Source organism: Helicoverpa armigera, chromosome 13 (assembly GCF_030705265.1).
Source record: "Helicoverpa armigera isolate CAAS_96S chromosome 13, ASM3070526v1, whole genome shotgun sequence".
NCBI lineage: Eukaryota > Metazoa > Arthropoda > Insecta > Lepidoptera > Noctuidae > Helicoverpa > Helicoverpa armigera.
This window is the reverse complement of record NC_087132.1, coordinates 5,836,238-5,848,916: the sequence shown is the minus strand read 5'-3', so window position 1 is coordinate 5,848,916 and position 12,679 is coordinate 5,836,238. Positions and strand designations below refer to the sequence as shown.

At 34.1% G+C, this 12,679-nt stretch overlaps 1 protein-coding gene across 2 annotated transcripts in view; it reads right to left on the bottom strand.

Annotated features, from left to right (window-relative positions):
- LOC110371662 (uncharacterized) overlaps nucleotides 1-7,947 on the bottom strand; it is a 46,811-nt gene extending 38,864 nt beyond the window's left edge. For both annotated transcript variants that reach the window (XM_021328011.3, XM_021328012.3), the window contains exon 1: nucleotides 7,664-7,947. The gene's annotated coding sequence lies outside the window, so the exon portion shown is untranslated. The remainder of the gene's footprint in view (nucleotides 1-7,663) is intronic.
- Nucleotides 7,948-12,679: the final 4,732 nt, after the last annotated feature.

The window sequence follows — 12,679 nt, the reverse complement described above, 5'->3', positions numbered from 1 at the left end:
AAAAAATGTAGCCACGCACATTGAGATCACAGAGACACAAGCTCAGAAGCCTAAAAAAGGCAAACCTGCTTTCTTAGAAACAACAAACAAGTCAAAGAGAAACTATTTTTTTCTTAGTTGTTGGTATGGACAGAGACCTACACACATTAGTCGTATATAACGGTAGAAACGGCCATAACTCACAGAAGAGATCTAAAAGCAAAGAAAGGGCCCGATTGTGATCGGTCATCTATTCTTATATAGGAAGGCTACCTATTCAAGCTGAGTGGCCGAAGCTTACCATGTGATCGAACGATCTACCCAACTACAATTGCGGTACACGCCTTAGATAACTACGCTTTCAATGGCCAATAGTTTCGTTTGGGATAAATGTTTGAACAGAAAATACACTTTAGCGTACAGCATTTTTTGTTAACATTTCTCACTGTGAGCGAAACTCTTACTTCTATCGAGCTGTGATCGATCAATCGATGAGCAGACATCAATTATACCGTCTGTTAAGGCTATTAGGGCTTAATATTATGATAACGGTGATATAATGCCATACAATGACGTGCTGTGGCCATCATTGTTCTGGGGCAGACACGAGGTGAAGCGAAACTATGTGTATGGCAAGTCTGTTTATAAACCATGTAGGACAATGTTTGATCTACATGTTTCACTGTATAAATATAAACTTAGAGCTATTTATACTTTGAATTAAAATATCTTACTGATTATGGTTGGTCAGTACAGTCTAAATTTTTTTTTTTACTAAATGATGCCAAGGTTATATAAGATGTAATAAGATATAGTAATAGGATATAGTACCTTATCCTGAATGCTATTTACGCTCTATATTTACGATGCATAAAACACGTGCTGTCGAGAATCAAGTCGTTAAATAAAAACGAATAAACCAACAGGAGTCTATTACACTAAATTAGTATTTTATATTTCAAAACATTCTACGAGTAGTATGTTCTAGGAATTTATCATTCTGTGATATACTCACAGGAATTTCAATATGAAAGCGGTTAAAAATAAAGACTTTTCTTTGAGAAAATCCCATCTATCGTCTTAACTAATATACCTCTCTGTGTTTATTTAATAATCCTTTAGAAAAATACACCTACATACTTAACATAATTTAGATACCTATGTTTTATAAAAGCTGTAATATAATAACAGATAAAGGTGTTTCATTCGTTTTCGGATTTACTTTCTCTATATCAAAAGATATTTTCACGAAAACTGAAATTTTTCATCGAATCAAATTCTTGGTAGTTATACAGTATGAAATTCATTTAACATACAGAATACCAGTTAAACTTTATCAACTGAATATACTTCACTGATAAAGGCGACAATTTAAAACGATTTCGTTTTCCTAAGAATTTACGGGACAATATTTTATTTCTCCAAAATAAATACTCCTTTCACTCGTGCTGAAACCAGCGACTTCATAATTTCGCAGTCATTCAGTCAGTGCTTACAACACCCACGCTGAAGCCCGGCGTGGGTAGCAAAAGTGATGGAATTTAATACGAGAAAACCTTCTTACAGTCATTTTTTGTACATTAATGATGACAAAATGTTTAATGAGACAAAAAACCTTTTTTCCTTTGACAATTTTCGCAAGGGAAGTAATCACATTGGAACTAAATTAATTCACACTGTCTACTGAAAGTATGTACACACGTTCACAGTTCACAACTAACTTGTGCTGTGTAAATGTGTGTACCGTGTACTGCAAATCAACATGCCTCGAGTTAAGTGTTTTACTGCAAAAACATTTACATGAACATGAATAGTTATTATTTTACCATTTATTTTTAAGTTCTTCCTTATTTATACAGTCGCAACACACTTTTGCAACATATTTTAATTAAACCGCGAATTTAAAATTCAAAATTCAAAATTATTTATTCATCAAAAAAGAATTACAATAAAGTTTGGCAATGACCCTCAAACTAAGCTACAGCCATTTATCCTTATCCTTTAATTGGATTTCGATATATTTTTAGATGTGTACTGATTTTCGAATATTCGAAATAGAATCCAAATTGGATAGACAACCAAATTGAACGCAGACGAGTACATGGTACAAGATCCGAAAAGCTGTATCTCATTGTGATTTTATAAGAGGCATCTGTTCTTTTTCCCAAGCATCTGATATAAATGAAACCCTTTAGCGACTGCTTTTAAACGCAAAGGAAAAGGACACAAAATATATTTTGCTTTTTGCATGAAATACGTGTCTCATCTGTCAGTTTTTTGTCTGCAACAATTCGCTGACATTTATAAAACGACATGTTTCATACAGAAATAAACGACAACCCTACTACTATAACCCTTTTTTTATGAAGTAATACAATTATATTTGCTTATTTGTTTAATACTTAATTTTGAAAAAGGGTTTTCCAAATAAAACCAAGGCACAATAAACAAAGATCCAACTGAAACTGTTAGCGTTTTTGTAAAAACAAACAGCAATCCAATTTTAAAATGGCGGTTCTCTAAACGTCTAAACAAACGCAACTGGATATAGTTTTCCAATGTTTGTTAATTATTAAGCTCTGTCGACCACCATTCCAATTGTTTTTTTAACAAAAGTTGCATCGGGAGTTGGGAGTACATAAATGTATGTGCTTAGGTAGTTGTCACGCGTGTCGAGTCCGCGGCGCCGATAATCCCCTTAGTGGGTAACGAACTGGCCAAGTGCCGGACAGATAACTAGCTATTCCACTTTAGGTTATCTTCCAACTGCTTACATTTAAATCCTCTATTGTTTTAAATAAGAGCTTAATAAAATAATGAAAGTACCTATTTCGGTATCAGAATAATTTGAGCTCGTTTTTATTTTAATCGTTAAGCCTCATGTAATGTTTTACATAGACACAATTATTGTACACATATACTTACTTAAGTGTCGTCTTTATACTTACATGGCATTTTGCTTACGACCAAACTTCTTTTGAGCAAAATACATTTTAGAAAAATATAAAGATTTAAACAAGTTTAAAACTTAAATTATATATGAAAAGCTTAAAAATAAAATTTCAAACGCTGTTGCACTTCAAGAGGTTCATTTTATATCACGCAGAGCAACGACGAAAATATGAAAGAAAAATTTTATGAGTCCATAAAAACTGTCAGACAATTTTTAATGGCAGTAATATTTTTTAGCATTTTAAAGACGAGTTGCAGACAACTTTGATATAAGCTATTTAATAATTCAACTTTACACGACTGTAAACAAGCATCATTACGTTTAACGACATGATAATTATCGCGTTAAAAGTAAAAACCTGAGTATTCTGACATTTTTAACTCTACTGACACCTTAGTTAGCTCAGTTCGTTTATAAAAGCAAATAAAAAAAATATAATCACTTCGGAAAAACACAATCATACACAGGATATACAATGGCCATACATAACGATTAAAGACGAATCAACGTCCGCTGGCAATAATTCTGGAACAACCCATCGTATTTAATGGAGGTGACCAAATCGACTTATTTATTTCAATACGCGACGAAACTTAAATCGTAAACAAAAGCGTAAATCCGATTAAACGTACAACGGTGTTTTAAAAGGCTATTTTGGTCCGTGATCCCGAGAGACTTCGGTGTTGAAACGAAAACTATCCAAAACGTAGGTAGCCATATCGGTTTTCCTGTGTGGATTGTACGAACGTGCAAGATCAACGATTGTACTTTTCGAAGGAAACTTACTGGAACATCGAAATGCAAGCCAATTGCTTTACTAAGAACTACGGAATGCAGGATTTCTACAAAGACGCGTTTTCATTAGATTATCACAATTATTGATAGAGCTACTACGAGACTAGGGCGTTAAGTATCAGCAACGTCTTATTAGTGTTTTCTAATAAATAATTATTTATTTAGCTTAAAAAAACCACCATATACCTAACCTAACCAGCAATTAAATCGTCAAAAGATTACAAAAGTAAACGTGTTTATGAAATGCACAGTTCAAAAAAAAAAGGGCCGGTAATCAAACCTTTTACCTCCCCAAAGTAATCAAGTAATCCGTTTCCCAACTTCCAAATTCAGCTATTAAAATTCCCGAATAAAAGTGAAAATCAAACATCAACCTCGAAATTAGTAGAATCCAAAGAATTCAAAACGTCCAGCAATAAGGCCGGAGTTTCACATAGTCAAACACTCGAACAGCGACGAGCGGCTAGTTACCAAAACTTTATCTCGTCCCGATTGCCGGTTTGTAAATATTAATTCAGGCAATTTGCTAAATTTGTCCCGCGTTAATTAAATAGTAGTCGCGTCGTAATCCAATAAATAAATCGTGCCGATAAATACCGACCTATATAATTGTAGGGACGCGACTCGTCGCACGTAAGTAACGATCGACTATTGTGTCTGTGACGGCAATAATTCACGAATGACGAATTCGTTGTAATACCTACCATTGTGTTACTGTCGCGCACAAGATGTATTAATCGGATTTTATTTCTTTTGTTAACTACCACGAGTTCTATCATTTCGGTTTCAGTTAATATTTTTATAGCAGGTCAGCGAACCGCGCGTGGGTGGTTTTCCTGCCAATGCGAACAAATATGTACCTATATACTGTCTTTCCCTGATAAGACACTTTATAGATAATGCGAATATTTGTGGAGAAGGAATTACTGTGTTTATGTAGATGTGGGTTTTCCTTTACATAATAGTTTAATCCTCTAAGATGTCACCCACAGCCATAAAATCAAATATAGTAGTGGCGTAATCTCTCTCAGTAATAAATGTTGAAGCGCTAGGATACTAAATTAAAATTATGCTAACAATGTACTAATAAATTAGTTCAGAATTGTGCTAAAGCGATCCATAACGAGCCATAACTGCACACACAAACCTCATACGCACGTTCGAGTATTAGTAACAATCCAATTAAATTCCATATAATTTGATCGCACGAAATTATAATTTTGTGGGTTATCATGCGAGCACATTGTATTATGTTTTATTTAATTTAAGGTTAGCCATAAACTGTGGGTATATATGACTTGAATGCCAGTAAAGATGCATAGTATGCAAAGCCACAGAACTTCTTCGGGGCCATAAAATGCCCAGTTTTACGGTCCCAGTGAACCCAAGCGTTCAAAGATATTGAGGAGAAGAAACTTGCCTGTAATTGAAGTCGTTTTAAGACGGTCATTTTATACATTTCCTGTTCCAAAAACTGGGGTCGAGATATTTTGTTTAACATTTAAAATAGACGCTCGGTTTGATAAGAGTTCGCTACCATTTTGAATTTAACGAGCATTGATAATAATAGAACGAATTTTCCTTTAACACAAAAGCTACATGCAAAAAACTATCAGCGCCTAGACTGATAATTGCTCTTTTTAAGATCAGCACTTATAGATAAAGTAAGAAAAGATACCGGTAAGGACGTGTTTGGCCTCTTGACAGGAAATGATCCGAATAAAAATGATCTATAATTAAAATATGTAAACTGATCGTTTTCTGGAGTTACAAAATATCAAATAGCAAAAAAAATCTGAGCGTTAAACGTTCTATGAAATAAAACATTTGCTAAATCCCATGTTAACTTAGGTACAATTTAATATTTTACGCCCTCATTGAGCCAGTTATTACGGCTCTTCATGTTATTGTTCATTTTTAGATTCGATGTAAATGTCAACAATAGTATCCACTCGGTCTTATTTATTATTCATACATTGTATTTTGGACTTGTCAAATTGTATATGTGGAATGCGTGACTATGCATTTCATGCGATTGATCCGTATCTTTTGTTTCAACTAAGCATACAGCTTCATTACAAATTGCATTGCAATTGTTCTATCGTGAAATTGCATTGGCAAGTAATAATAAAACGATCTGTGTACCAATACTTATCAATAAAATCACAGATGTTGATATTATGAGTTGTAGAAAAACTTTCTTTGTTAGTTCTAATAATATTGAAACAAATTCAGAATTCACTTACAAACATACATCTCAAAGAGACAGGAATTAATGTTATTTTAAATCATCGCGTCGCTTGGTCCCGCAGCAGTGTTGTTCGGCTTTATAAACGATTGCGCCCTCGAATCCAAGTAATCACAATTCAGACGACTAAAATAATACTTTAGCAGACACAAAGACAAACTTTAATCCTGGACGGTTTCATAATATTGTTATTAATTAACCCAAGTCAGTCTGATTAAATTCAAACGGAGGAAATAGCCGGAATGTTATAAGGGTAATTTGGTTAACTGACACTAATTGCCACAGAAGATCGGAAATCGGAATTATTTCGTGACTGTCCATTATAAATGAAGACTAGAATATTAAGATGTTGAATAAAATAATCGCGACGCTTCGTAATAATATCATATGCCACCTAATAAAGTTGATAATCAAACATGTTCTGAATTATATAAATGGCATTTTTTTTTAATCTAACATAGAAATACAGAATAAATTAGGGTCTATTAAATAAATAATTGTTTCCTAGAACGACCTCCAATTTTCCTTTCAATAGGAATATAGGACTTTGAAGGAAAAACTAAATGAAACAACACAAAAACGTATGCCATCATTTCAATCAAAGTAAGTAATGATAAATAAAGGTTACAATACCCAGACCCACAGATACTATACTTCCTTGTAATATAACTTAATTGATAATCGCGTTTACTTCTCTCACTTTACCTTTATTATCTTTTCTATAGGGAAAATACAAAGGAAATTCTCGTTTTCCCATTCAAAGTTTTTCCTCAACTCTGATTACTTAAATGTCAGTCAAATATACACTCATTAAATAAACACGTGAATTCTATAAGTATATTAGGTATCAGCACGGGTCATTGAACCTAATAAAAAGTACCTGAAACCCTCGACCTTTCATTAAAATACCTATTGTACTATTCTTTCATGTACATAATATAAATAAAGGTAAAAGATGTTAAATAGATACCTGCAAGTATAATTAAGTATCCGTCCCTAATAAAAATAGGCTACCCTTCTTTTTACGTCCTCGGAGGCAAAGCAAACTTGATTTCTCAAGGGTTTCTGGGGAGATATTTTATTATATAACAAATATAATAATCTCCGCAAAACTGACCTTAAACACAGCCAGTGGACTGTATTATCTATATATACATACATATATCAAAGATCATATTGTATTCTACATATGAAATAAATCATAGTACCAACGATTGTTTGGAAAACCTGAATTCAAAACTAGAGGAAAAGCTTTACGAGTACCGGCAGGAGATTATACAAACAACGTTGTATTTCGAATCCAAACGGTATCAGCCAGGGAATTAAATGTACGTAAATATATTACCTACGGTTTCTAAAATGTTAATACAATCGGTTCCAATTAAATTCCGTTTTAATTTTTAACGAAATCAAAATTATGCCTTTATACCAGTTTAACTAATTACCAAAATCAACTTAATCAAAAATTTACAAAACGAGATTTTAATTTAAGTTTTACCAGCTTTACAAAAATGTTTCAATTAAATTGGGACGTGCTTAACAATCTATCACCCACTTTGAGATAAGTTGCTTGCTTTCAAAAATCTTCTTCATGCCATTTAAACTCTCGGAAAACAATGAAAAATTATTCATGCTGACCCACAAACCAATAACATTATTACAATATAATCCTGAAACCTTATTCTCACCTTATTAAATGCCATACTTTTAGTAGGCCGCATCATTCCCGACGTACTTAAGTCAATTTTGTTCACAATCCAATTGCACTTGTAAAACAACTTTCAACACTATCCACAAGGGCTCGAAACAGCTATTAATTACTTCTAAGTTTTCAAACAAGTTATAACACGCTTCCCTTATTTTTTATTAACAACAATAATTGTTTATTTAACGATGTTAACTAAATTTATTTGCGGTGGACACACGACAGCCTTCGGTCGCTGTGTTCGAAGACTGAATTCCCGCCCGCCCAAACGGCCCGAGGCGGCACGAACTTTCCCGAGCGCTCCCGACTCGAACCCGATTCATGAAAGCCACTCGATGAAGTGGTAAGTTTTTACGACTACCCGTTGGCGAGCGCGGTCGGGACCAATATAAAAGGATGGTTTGACACCTGTTTCTGATTATCTTCCTGTATTCGTATTCTTTTCTATTCGCGTTCTATTACACATTAATATCATCTGAATTCAGAACAGCTACATCGACTACCGTTTGAAATTCAAAACTTGGTAGTGCTAGTGTTGGTATAACAATGACTACGATTTCATTTTTTTTAATAGAAACATTAAAAGTACTCTTGAAGTACTTACATTTAATTAAGACATCAAAATATCTGTGTTCCTACAAATTATATGCTATTGAAACACTTTATTTACTTTTAGTACCTAAAAAAACGGACCATATCCAAATTCACTTCAAATGTTAATAAAATAAAGAGTTAAATTCCAGTCTAATTACATATTTAATACCAAAACCGAATTAACTGTTGAAATCTGTATAAAGAACCACCTTTATGAGTCAGGTATTCATCCAGCATCTAATATTCGTCAGATTTACAGGTAGCCGTGAGCAAAAGGTAATATTGCATTGAGAAGTGCAATAAAATCGGGATCAACTGTTATGACTCCTCTTGCACGATGTAACAATGGCATTAAAATGGCCCACGTTTTATATGGAGCTGGAATTTTCGCGAGCTACTACTGTAGTAACGTAGGCGGGTTTTACCAATTTAAAACATCTTTTTTGTTTTCATTTTTGTTATTCATTCGATATTATTATAACCTTTCCTTTATAAACACTATGATGATGATGCTAAAGTGACACTTTCTAAGATAATTGCCTTTTTCAGTTTGAAGTTGAGGATGTTCATATCACAAAAATCAGAATATTCTAGAATTATACACATGCTCAATAGGCAAATCAGTTATAATAATAAATGTGTAATTGACATTGATTTAACCTCGGTACGGCCAGCCTTTATTCTATATAAAAAACGAAATTTCTATTAGGATAGTTTAATGGAGCTGGAGCGAATCTTGAGATCGTGGTAAGAGGTTGCCAGGCCTCTTATCGATACCTCAAGACATCAATATCGAGAATAGGTACACATAAAAGAAACAGCTTACTCCGACATTAACCGATACTGTTCACTCGTATCTGCTTTATAAATCTGAAACTAATATTTACCCCGAGTTACTCCGAAACTTTCGCAAAAACCAAATAAAGGCCTAAGTATGACCACGATTGAGGAACTGAACTGTACAACCAGGATGAACAAACTGACAATGTTCCACATTTTTTTCTTTAAGGATAAAAAGAATACGCATTTGACGCAATTCCTCGTAATTTTTCAACGTAAGCTTTTTCACCGCAAATTATCATCCCACGTAAAGTTCAAATTTCTTTTAAGACAATTTCTTCCAAACTTTTGCAGTCGTTCAATCAACGTCTTCTAGATAACTAACTTTTTGTACTTTGTTAGGCTTTTAGTCAATCCATCAGACCGACTAGAAATCTATTATCGCATTCCATAAATAATTCCATACGAAAAACGCAAGATTAATTGTTATTATGTGGATCAATAAAACTGAAAGTTTGATGGGCAAACAAATAATGAGTATTGTTTCAGAGTGTAGCTCGGGTTAGTTTCGAGTAATTTAGCAAATTTGGAAATACGTGATTCGCCCCTTTGATACGATAGACCTCAAATCTCTTTGCAGAAAGTTTAGAAACCGGGCTTAAATCTTTTGCGGGGATTCAAAGTTAGTTAAATATCAGATATTTCAGGAGCCGCCGACGGTGAAACCACATTGAATTTAACTTATTCGTTACATTATAAAATTAAAAGATCAATGGTAAATTCTTCTCCTTCATACGAGTGAGCTGCACCAAACAGGCCTCAGTATCACAGGTTTTTTTTTTTCAAATCTGCCTGACGGCCTCCAACGTGTAATTTTAACAATCCCTGCTTTTGCATAGGTGACGAGGATGCTAAGTTCACGTGCCCTTCCAGGCACGGGGGTATAACACTACCAAGTTTGAGACTCCGGGCTGCTTTGTGAAAGTTTCTAAAACCTACAAAGCGATTTTGGCCTGACCTAGAAATCAAACTTCGGACCCCGTGTATAGCACTCGCTCTGGTGACTATTAGAATAACGGGGCAGTAAATTGATTTTATTACATTACATACATTTTTCAAAATTGCTTTATTTTTGAGATAGGGACAAATAAACTTAAAAAGGTGTAGGCTCATGAGAGATTGTTTTTTTTTATCTTGGTATAGTATAAATTATGTATACAAAAACATGGAAATTCATATATTTGTATCATGATTCCCAGAAATGAAATGGTAACGCCTATATTATTTTTGGAATTACTGCGAACGGAAAATGAATCTTTAAGCGTTACATATTCGCCTTCACAAATAAAGGCGTGCCAATTCAAATTAAATTAGTTTTTAGACTTTTAATAAAATGCTCCAGTACATTGTAGACAGATACCTACGTATATACCTAACGAGCTGATGCCAGGTCTATACTTTTATAATAAAACGACACAAAAGAACCTCATCATCATCTGCCGTACGTTTTCCCAACTCCGGTCGGCCTACAGCCTCACCGTATTCAACTGAGTTTTACAAAGACCAGTGTTTTGCAAGGAGCGACTGCCTGTCTGACCTCCTCAACCCAGTTACCCGGGCAACCTGACACCCCTTGGTAAAACTGTTTGTCAAACTTTCTGGCTTTTGAGTACCCGTAACAACTGCCAAAGATGTTCAAATGACAGCCAGCACAAAAAAACATTCTCGATAAATATGTATGTGTCGCTTATAAAAAAGAGTATACTTTGTGGGGTGTACCTTCTAAATTACTGGATATAAATCGATCAAGAGTATTTGTATGGAATCGAACATAGTTGCTATGTAATTTATAGCCATGGTGAATAATAATTTATACCATACTTACAAACATAATTTTACTTCAATTTTATTTCTTCTGCCAAAACAAAAGAATATAATACTAGTGCCGACTTAAAAAGTGTATAAATTATTAATGACCGCCTAATTATACATTTTCACCATTAAAATAATTAGCTGTACCATAAAAAAGTATAAATACCATAAAAAAGGTGTGAAAATACTTTCAATTCAATAGGCTGCTTATTACGTATTTCTTTACTACGGTATTTTAGTAATGACATGTTATTATATCGTACCCACAGTTACATTCGTTAATAACAACAACACATAAAGATGGCACGAATCGTTACAAACTCCACAATCAGACTGACTACATCGTAAGCGATTTGTGTTTGAGCGAACGTAAATTTTCGATTTCCTTGAATTTCTCACAAGAAACTCCATTTTCAAGCAACGAGTGCTGCTGACTGAGTATCAATTTATATTTCGAGACTATTTTATACATTTCCGCTGCGTTCCCGGATTACTATTCACGTGTTAAGGGCTGAGGTTTTTACCACGTTATTTGCGGTTGCTAGATGCGCGGATTAACCCGAAAAATGTTTGGCTTTTTATGTTTTAATCCGACTAAAAATATCACATGTGACCAGCACAGAATTTGTTGCAGACGACCTTTTACGAGTGACAAATTGGCACGTGGCTTTAAAACTGCAACGCCAAAGTATTTTATAAAATATTTTTAAACTAATAAGTATTATAATACAGCTTCCATGCACACATAAAACACAAGCATTATTTTAAATATACGAATCTACTTCTCTAGGATCTACTCTTTACATAGACAGGTTGACTAAATACTAAAATATTGGATTACTGTGTGCCTAGAGCGATTGCCCAGCGGCAATATCTCACGAACTATCTTTGGATTCAACACCCACACCACAGTCAGTAATATTCAAGTTTATCATAAAAAAGTTTTTCAGTTCTAACCAAAAGTAAGGTCTATAAATCCCTTTGATGTATCCCTTTCAAATATCCAATGTAGACAACAATAAAAAATGTGTCAAACATTTTCTGAATTTTAATAATTCTACGCCTACAAAGTAGGAACCCGATCTCAAAGAGTCGTCGGTGCTTGATAACAACAATAATTTTTTTACTAAAATACAAAATATAATATTAATTAATGGGCACTTGTACAGTATTACTTTCTATTTTTTTCTTATAATTATAAAAATATATTTTCCTCAAGCGTATCCAAGGCAGCCCCTTAACATTTTTCCCGCAAGTAGGCAGGAGTATAGCTAGCTACTACGTTATTGTAGCCATGACAGCGGCCGTCTGCTGAAGTAATGGGTTGGTCCGGTTCGTTAGCCCGCGCCTGTCCCCCTACTCTGATTTAGCCAACACCGGCCAGCCGAATGTCTAACCCCATTCTCCCTCCGATAAAATAAAAAAATGAACTCGTTAATTGGAACATTACGGTTCCGAATACACCGACCGCTAAAATTTCGTCCATTTGTGGTCAAATTAAATCATATTACATCATACGTTTCAATGTAAAATTATTATGCTTCATGTTCCCGTTTTATGAATATTGACTACGGACTGGTAGCGAATACAGTTTTATCCGTAGTAAATATAAGCAGTTAAACTTTCTGTTCAAATAAAATACTTTATCGAAACAGGAAATATACGAAATGCGAATTCAGATGCGAATCGGAAAATACAAATCGTGTAATCGGCTACACTATCGTAGACGTTTGTAGCGCACGTAGCGTAGCGT